An 8,916-nucleotide genomic window follows, 5' to 3' on the forward strand; every position below is an offset into this window, starting at 1 on the left:
CAGCAGGAGCCTTCCACAGGCTTGGTAAAAAAACAGTTGAGGTGTTAATGATCCTTTTTGCTGGATGTAAAACAAAGCATCTTTTAACCACTGTTCATTATCCCCAGCTGCTCTTACCAAGGCTTTGAAGGGGAAATTATGCTCCAGGCAGTTACTAGTGGGAAAGGAAACAGTCATTCTTCTATAGTCCAGTCATCACCCCTTTGATAAAATGAAGATGAAAACTAGAAGATCACCCCAGCCTTTCCCCTCTAATTCTTGCACCTACAGACTTTAAAGCTGTAAAATGCCTCTGAAAAATAGCAGGTGGTAGCAGTAAAATGGTGTCTACATCTAAATTGGGTTTTGGAATCTTTGTACTTATTATGGCAACAAGTTTTCCTTCTTAGTTCATTTTCTTTTTTAATATTAAAATGTTTTTGCATTACCTTAGCACATGTACTTGCTAAGCAGTTGGGGGGAAAAAAAAGTCATCCTGGCATACATGAGTGTGAGTGGTAAAGAAAAGCAAACCTGAAATCAGAGAAGGGGGAGTAGGCAAGATAATTGATAAAGCAAGGTCCCTAAGAAACCTGTAGCTTCAGCCCTTTTCCCTTGACTTACTAAAAATTGGGATGAAATGGAACTGCCTTGATGTTTCAATATCATCTTATGATTCGGGTGATTTTCTACATTGGCTGTGGGTTGCACTGAGCTAAGCATTCTCTAACCTGGTCTCCTAGCAACAAATGCTAATGAGATGATAGGCTGTGGCTAAAAGATACAGTCCATTACCTAGGGAAAAAAGCAAAATGGACTCAATGTAACATAGAGATCAAGCCCAAAGAGATAGCACCTAATTCCCCTGAGTTAACCAACAATAGGCCACAAGCTCAGGGAAATTACACTGGCCCCAACATTCCTTAATTGATCTCATATAAATATTAAAATGATGTCTTTACATGTATGTAGTGCTTTATAGTTTAGAATGTATTTCGTATTTTCCATGTGTACTTTGAGTAATCCTTTGAAACAGACAGCTGTTAACTCCCATTTTTATAGATTAATAAGATGAAACATGGAGAAATAACCTGCTAAAAGTGAAAACAACCCACATGTCCATCAATTTATGAATGGGTAAATATGGCATAGCCTTAAAACCGGATATTATTTGGCATAAATAGGAATGAAATACTGATATGTCACAATATCTTGAAACCTTGAAAACTTGGTAATTGAAAGAAGCTAGTCACAAAAGACCACATATTGCAAGATTCCATTTATATGAAATATCCAAAATAGGAAAATATTCCATGGAAACAAAATAGATTAGCCTTTTTCCTGGAGCTTCCCTGGTGGCTCCGTGGTAAAGAATCCCCCTGCTAATGCAGGAGACACAGGTTCCATCCTTGGGTCAGGAAGATCCCCTGAAGAAGGAAATGGCAACCCACTCTAGTATTCTTGCCTGGAGAATTCCAAGGACAGAGGGAACCTGGCAGGCTACAGTTTACGGGGTCACAAAACACGACTCAGCAACTAAAACAAAAACAACAGCCCTTTTCATAGGGTTGGGTGTTGGGGAATATGGAGAGTGACTGCTATTGGGTATGGAGTTTCTCTTGAGAGTAAAGAAAATGTTCTAACATTTATTATGGAGGTGGTTCCACAATTCTGTGAAAATACTAAAACCACTTGAGTTACACACTCAAAATAGGTGATATGTATTCCATGTTGTTTATATCCCAGTTGATATGTTTTTAAAAGGTTAAAAAATGATAAGGTCATATATATAGCCTATAAGGCTCATAGTAGGATGTCTTTTTTTTTTTTTTTTTGGCCACACCATGTGGCATGAAGGATCTTAGTTCCCTGACCAGAGCTAGAACCCATGCCTCCTGCATTGGGAGCACAGAGTCTTAACCACTAGACTGCCAGGGAAGTCTCTAGGTTGTCTTAAATATAGACAACACGGCTGACCTTGGTTAAAGCACACTTGTCAGTACAACCCCTGCTTCAGCAGTGTTGGATTCTCTTGGGCTGGAGGCAGTGCCTCATATGTGATGAGCAGTGTGTGTGTGCATGCATGCTAAGTCACTTCAGTCATGTCCGACTCTTTGCAACCCCTATGAACTGTAGCTCACCAGGCTTCTCTGTCCATGGGGATTCTCTAGGCAAGAATACTGGAGTGGGTTACCATACCCTCTTCCAGGGGATCTACCCGATGCAGGAACTGAACCCGAGTCTCCCGTGGCTCCTGCATTGCAGCCAGATTCTTTACTGCTAAGCCACAGGGGAAGCCCGTGATGAGCAGGGTTAGGCCAATTAATGGTAGCCCATTGTTTGGCCAGTAGCATTAGTGGTCTCCGGGAATATCTATTCTGTGGAGATGAATGTACCCAATAAAGTTGGGAGAAGGAGTCACCAGCCCACAAATCCCAGGTAATCATATTAAGGGATCCAGCCTGCTCTGCTGAATGTTATTACTTTCTCCCTGTGGAAAGAAAGAATATGACACTCCAGGGGACTAAGTCTATCATTTATCCAGTCAGTAGACATTTATTGAGCACCCACAGTGTGCAGAGTTAATATAGTGCCAGGATTTCCTTTTAAAAAACAGAAGATGAGTTCTTCCCTCAGGGATCTGCAAGATTAATGAAGACATTCCTTCTGCCCTGCTGGGGGAGAGAGCCTCTGGTTTCAGGGGTCTCCTAATCTGTCGAGGAAACGGGATAAACACCCCCAAAAGCAATGTTAAGGACATGAATATAAGGGACATCATCTTCCAAACTGAAGACAGAAGGGCTGTGGGACCTGAGTGTTAATTAAGATGTGAGCAAAGCCCAAGTTCATGATGTCTTATCGGAGTGTGCTTTGGAAGAGGTGAGGGATGAAAATGGCAGACCAAAGCAGGGAGGGTATCCTGAGGGGCTCTATAAAGGGGCAGACAGAAGCAGCCTCAGAATGCAAAGAGCTTTAAAGCAGAAGTACTAGCATATAAAGAGAAACAAGTTTCTGTCCTGAAAGACACTACAGTCCAGTTGAATTCCGTCTAACAAGCTTATTTGAGCTCGGAAGGGACAGGAGAGGGCGGGTGTAAGGGTATAGGAGTGTCTCAGAGCCCCAGACTGCAAGACTCCCAGCCCTCGGGATTGGAGCTCTCAGTGACTCAGGAACATCATCCCTGCTGTCTCCTCTCTGGTTTCTCTGCCTCTAAGTCAAAGCTTTCTCTTTCACTCCAGTCTGACTCTCTGCCTCCCAGATTGCATGGTATAAAATGGTTGCTGCCTATCTGAGGTTTTAAGCTACTCTGCTCTTAAAAAAAAAAAAAGATTTGAAAGGAAAGGATGGGAATCTCAGTCCAATTCTAGATTCCCTGAAGGAGGACTTGTTGCTCTGCTAGGGTGAACCAGTGCTCACTGTGGCTAGAGGATGCAGTCACCCTGCACCAACCTGTCTGCTCTAAGTCACTGGGAGGATGAGGAGGGCTGAGCATAGGGAGAGGAAGATACCAGAGAAGATGATGTGAGCTGAGCGTACAACAAGTAACTGTGATAATATTTAACAAGTCCTGCAGGTGGGAGGACGGGATTTGAATCTGACATTAAAAGATGAGTGACCCTTAGGTGGAGAAAACTGTGGAGGATGCTGTAAAAAGGCACAAGATGGAATGCTACCCAGCAATAAAAGGGGACAAACCTGGCACATGCAATAATTTTACAGAAATCACCAGGGAATTATGCTAAACTTGAAAGCATTTTAATTACATACTATATATTCTGTTCATTTAACCCTCTTGAGGGACTTCCCTGGTGGTCTGGTGATTAAGAATATGCCTTCCAATGCAGAGGACATAGGTTTGATCCCTCGTTGGGGAACTAAGATCCCAACTAAACCCATAGGCTGCAACTAGAGAAAGTCCATGTGACACAACAAAGAGTTTGCACAGCCAAAAAAAAAAAAAAAAAAAACCACACCTTTAAAATTCAAAATTATAGACATGAAGACTAAACTAGAGATGCTAAGGGTTAGGTAGAGGTAGGAGGGAGAAGGAAGATAGGGATATGTATGAGGGCTGTACAAGGAAGGGGTCCTTGTACTGTGTCTTGACTATGGTGGTGGATCCACTACCCTACATGTGATAAAAATACATTGAACCAACTACATAATGAGAACCAAAAGACCAGAAAATTGAATAAGGTTGGCAAATTTCATGAGTGTTGATATCCTGGTTGTGTTATTTTACTAAAGTTTTGCAGGATGTTACCACTGAGGGAAGCGACATTAAAAGGTGCATTGAAGTTGTCATTCAGTCACTAAGTCATGTCCAACTCTTTGCAACCCCATGGACTGCAGCACACCAGGCCCCCTGTCCTTGACTATCTCCTAGAGTTTGCTCAAATTCATATCCATTGAGTCAGTGATGCTATTGAACCATCTCATCCTCTGCCACTCCCTTCTTTTGCCCTCAATCTTTCCCAGCATCAGGATCTTCTCCAGTGAAAAGATCAGGTGGCCAAAGTATTGGAGCTTCAGCTTCAGCATCAGTCACTCTGATGAAAATTCATGGTTGATTTCTTTTAGGATAGACTGGTTTGATCTCACAGTGCAAGGGTATCTCAAGAGTCTTCTCCATCTCCACAATTCAAAGCATCATTTCTTTGTTGTTCAGCCTTCTTTATGGTCCAACTTTCACAGCCATATATGACTACTGGAAAAACCATAGCTTTGACTATATGGGCTTTTATCAGCAAATTGATGTATCTATTTTTTAATATCCTCGCTAGATTTGTCATAGCTTTCCTTCCAAGGAGCAAGCATCTTTTAATTTCATGGCTGCAGTCACCATCCACAGTGATTTTGGAGCCCAAGAAAGTAAAATCTGTTACTGCTTCCACTTTATCTCTTTCTATTTGCCCTGAAGTGATGTGACTGAATGCCATGATATTAGGGTCTTTTTAATGTTTAGTTTTAAGCCAACGTTTTCACTCTCCTCTTTTACCCTCATCAAGACACTCTTTGGTTCCTCTTTGCTTTCTGCCATTAGAGTGGTATCATCTGTATACCTGAGGTTGTTGATATTTCATCCAGAAATCTTGATTCTAGCTTGTGTTTCATCCAGTGTGGGATTTCACGTGATGTACTCTGCATATAAGTTAAATAAGCAGGGTGACAATATACAGTCTTGATGTCCTCCTTTCCCAATTTTGAACCAGTCAGTTGTTTCATGTCGGATTCTAACTGTTGCTTCTTGACCTGCATACAAGTTTTTCAGGAGACAGGTAACGTGGTCTGGTATTCCCATCTCTTTAAGAATTCCACAGTTTGTTGTGATCCACCCAGTCAAAGGCTTTAGTATAGTCAAGGAAGCAGAAGTAGTTATTTTTCTGGAATTCCCTTGCTTTCTCTAGGATCAAACAAATGTTGGCAATTTGATCTCTGGTTCCTCTGGTTTAACCCAGCTTATATATCTGGAGGTTCACAGTTAAGGTACTGCTGAAGCCCAGCTTGAAGAATTTTGAGCATAACTTTACTAGCACACGAAATGAGCACAACTGTACGGTAGTTTGAACATTCTTTGGCATTGCCCTTCTTTGGGATTGAAGTGAAAACCGCATGGAATCTCTATTATTGCTTACAAACTGTACATGAATTTACAATCACCACAAAATTAAAGATTTATTATCTAAAAACAGAACAGGCGCTTCAAAGAACAGGTCATGAAAAAGGAATTGCAATGACCCATGTGATGAGAGCACAGTGTTCCTAGTAGTGCAGAGTGAAAAAGGAGGCTGGAAAGAAGGTTACATCCCATCTGGGGAGGGCCTTGCAGACCATCCTGAGGAATAATCTGAGCTTGGTCCTATTAAAGGCAATAGAGAGCTTTTGAGATCTTTTAATAGGGGAGTGATATAGTCAAACTTATATTCTAGAATGCTCCCTGTGGTTCTAGGCAGTGGAACCACTGTGGAAAGTGGATTGGGTGTGGGGATAGTAATCAGGGGAAGCCTAGAGAAAGGAAAAACAGTTAGGAGACCATTATAGCGGTTCCAGAGAGCACAAAGGGACCCGGACCAGAAAGTGGAGATATACAAGGGAAAGAAACCGGAACTACTTAGGAGTGGAAATCAACAAGACGTTTGTGATCAATTAGATGCCAAAGAGTGAGATTACATTAACTTCCCTAACAACTTAACACTAACTGGCTGCCTTAAAACAACACAAAGTTATTGCTTCACAATGGCAGATTCTGGAAGTTCTTGGAAATTCAAAACCAAAGTGTTGGCAGGATCACACTCCCTCCCAAGGCTGTGGGGAACAGTCTGTTCTTTGAGTTGGTGTCCCTTGACTTGCAGCAGCTGCCGCTCTCTGCCTCCTCGGTCACAATGCCTCCTCTTCTCACTGTGTCTTCTCTTCCATGTGCCCCTTAAGGACACTCCTCATTGGGTTTAGGACCCACCTAGATAATCCAAGATAAGCTCCTCTCAAGATCCTTAATCACACCTTTCATTTTATAAGGCAATATTCTTTATCCATATAAGGTAATGATTATAAGCCAAAGATATCTCTTTTCAACCTGCTACAGAGAGGTAGGGAAGAATAGACAATGATTAGGGTTCTGACCCAGGCCATTAATATAGATGTTACAAAAGGAAGAGCTGCCCTCAGGGAAGGAATTTAAGTTTTAAGCATGTTGAATCTGAGAGACCTGTGGGGATAGGCAGTAGGCATTTGGAGAAATGTTTCTGCAAGGAGATGGGTTGGAGCTACAAGTTGTTATTGACACAAGGTGGTGTGATTAAAGCCATGGGAGGGAGCGCTCCAACCTGGAGGGTCAGTTGAGGACAGACCCTGAATAATATCAATTTTAGGAGTTAGGCAGCCATCCAAGAAGGAAAGGAAAGCTGCTGTCTGAAAGCCAAGCAGGAAAACAGCTTCAGAAAATGAATTCAATAGAGTCAAATACTAGCGGGTAAATTAGGTGCAAAAGAATCATTAACGAAGGAAACGAAAAGCATATGGAAAGATGTACAAATGAAATATAAGGTGAAGGACGCCTAACTAATGTAGTCGGTTTTAGCTACATCAGCAGGGCTAGAAACAAACCTTTGACTTCAGGAACTAAACATTGACAGGCAGATGCACTTCTTTCCTCTCTTTTTAAAAACCAGTATTTTCTCATTAAAGAGCATTTGAAATATATGAAATAGAAAGAAAATTATAGTTCCATCAAACAAACAATCACTGTTAACATTTCCATCCAGTTCTTTCTGTGCATAGGTGAGCTTTAAAAAAAAAAAAAAGACCATTTAATTGTTTATCTGTGTGCACATTGTGTGCACAGCTGCCCGCCTTGATTTCAAACATAAGCATCCTTCTCTAAATCCTGCTGGAGGATCTGTCCCCAAGTAGGGAGACTGAGTTCTGGACCTTGGTGAGGTTCCCCCAGGGTGAGCTACAGAGTGTGGGCCTCCCGACTCGGGGCATCTTCCTATACCTCCTCCCATGGAAACTGCTGCACTGGTTTGGCCTGGACAAACACCAGGCCCTTTCCCCTGGGTCAATATTTCACATCCGTTGTCAGAGGCTAGTCCCTCCTCAACATCTGCTCCCTGGGATGTTGTTCTCTGCGCGCCCGCAATACACACACACACACACACACACACACACACACACCTCTGACCCCATCCTGGTCTCTCTATGAGCCCCAACAGCGGAGGTGCTTTCTCCACCTCACTGCTTCTTGCTGTTTATCTTTTTCACCTTTTTAAATCCACTAGCCTTTCCCTGAGCCGATAATCTCCCACCAATGACTGGAAGAAGCCCCCTCAATCTGAAAACCTTCCCCGATTACTGAACACACAGGTGCCTGGTAGACGCTTGTTACCTTGGGTTGAATTCAGGGGTCCCTGCATAGTCTGCAGCAGCACAGTCTAGACAGTCTAGCCCCTACCAATGCCCTCTGTGCTTTTGGTGGAATGGTCGATGCTCTAAGTCAATTTCCCAGAATCTGCCAGGGGGCCCAGAACACATTCTGATCAGATGTCCAGCTTGCCGCTTGTGCTTCCTGCTGCCAGCCTATGGGAGCCCTGGGGACACACTTTTATTTGAATAGCATCTCAACATAGACAGGGAAGAGAAAACCAATGCAACAATGTGACAAAATTTACTGCCAAGAGCAACCAGAAATTCTCTCCAATATTTGTGTTTTGCTCCCCACCACAAGCTGGAAAAGGTATTTTCCAGTTGCATGTCTTTTGATTTATGCCTGGCTTGTTCCTCTAATCAGCTGCCAAGAAATGGGACAGACTCTCTTCTGTGTTCCTTCCCCTCAGTGCAAATCTCTGACCCCAGGAGTCATCACTTATATTATTTATATCCAACATACAAGGTTTACTGTCAGTAAGTGCTATTGCCATCCTCTTTTACAGAGGAGGGAGCCGAGGTTTAGTGAGGGGGAGGACCTGATAAGGGAGGCACAGTCACAGGAGGTCAAGCCAGACCAGGGTTTAGGTTTGCAATACTGAAGCCTGCTGTGGCGGAGTGGGTGGGGGGAGACTGAGGCCAACTTCCTCTCACCAGCCATTCTATCCTGTCTGCAATAACGTCCATAGTTCAGGAAATTCCCTACAAGTGACAATGACTCTCAAACTTCCCCAAAGATAAGAACTACTTGGCCAGGCGCCCCCTCACCACTTGCCACCCCTTCAACTGACGTTTGATAACTCATTCTTTGCCAGTAGCCAGAAGGCTTTCTGGCTGCCTCCAAGTCAGGACAAATCTTAAAGAGGCCCTAGTGATATCCAGGGGCTTCCCTGGTGGCTCAGACCGTGAAGAATCCACCTGTAATGCAGAGACCTGGGTTCGATCCCTGGGTTGGGTAGATCCCCTAGAGGAGGGTATGGCAACCCACTCCAGTATTCTTGCCTGGAGAATCCC

The sequence above is a fragment of the Muntiacus reevesi genome, chromosome 18, assembly GCF_963930625.1.
Source record: "Muntiacus reevesi chromosome 18, mMunRee1.1, whole genome shotgun sequence".
In the NCBI taxonomy this organism is placed as follows: Eukaryota; Metazoa; Chordata; class Mammalia; order Artiodactyla; family Cervidae; genus Muntiacus; species Muntiacus reevesi.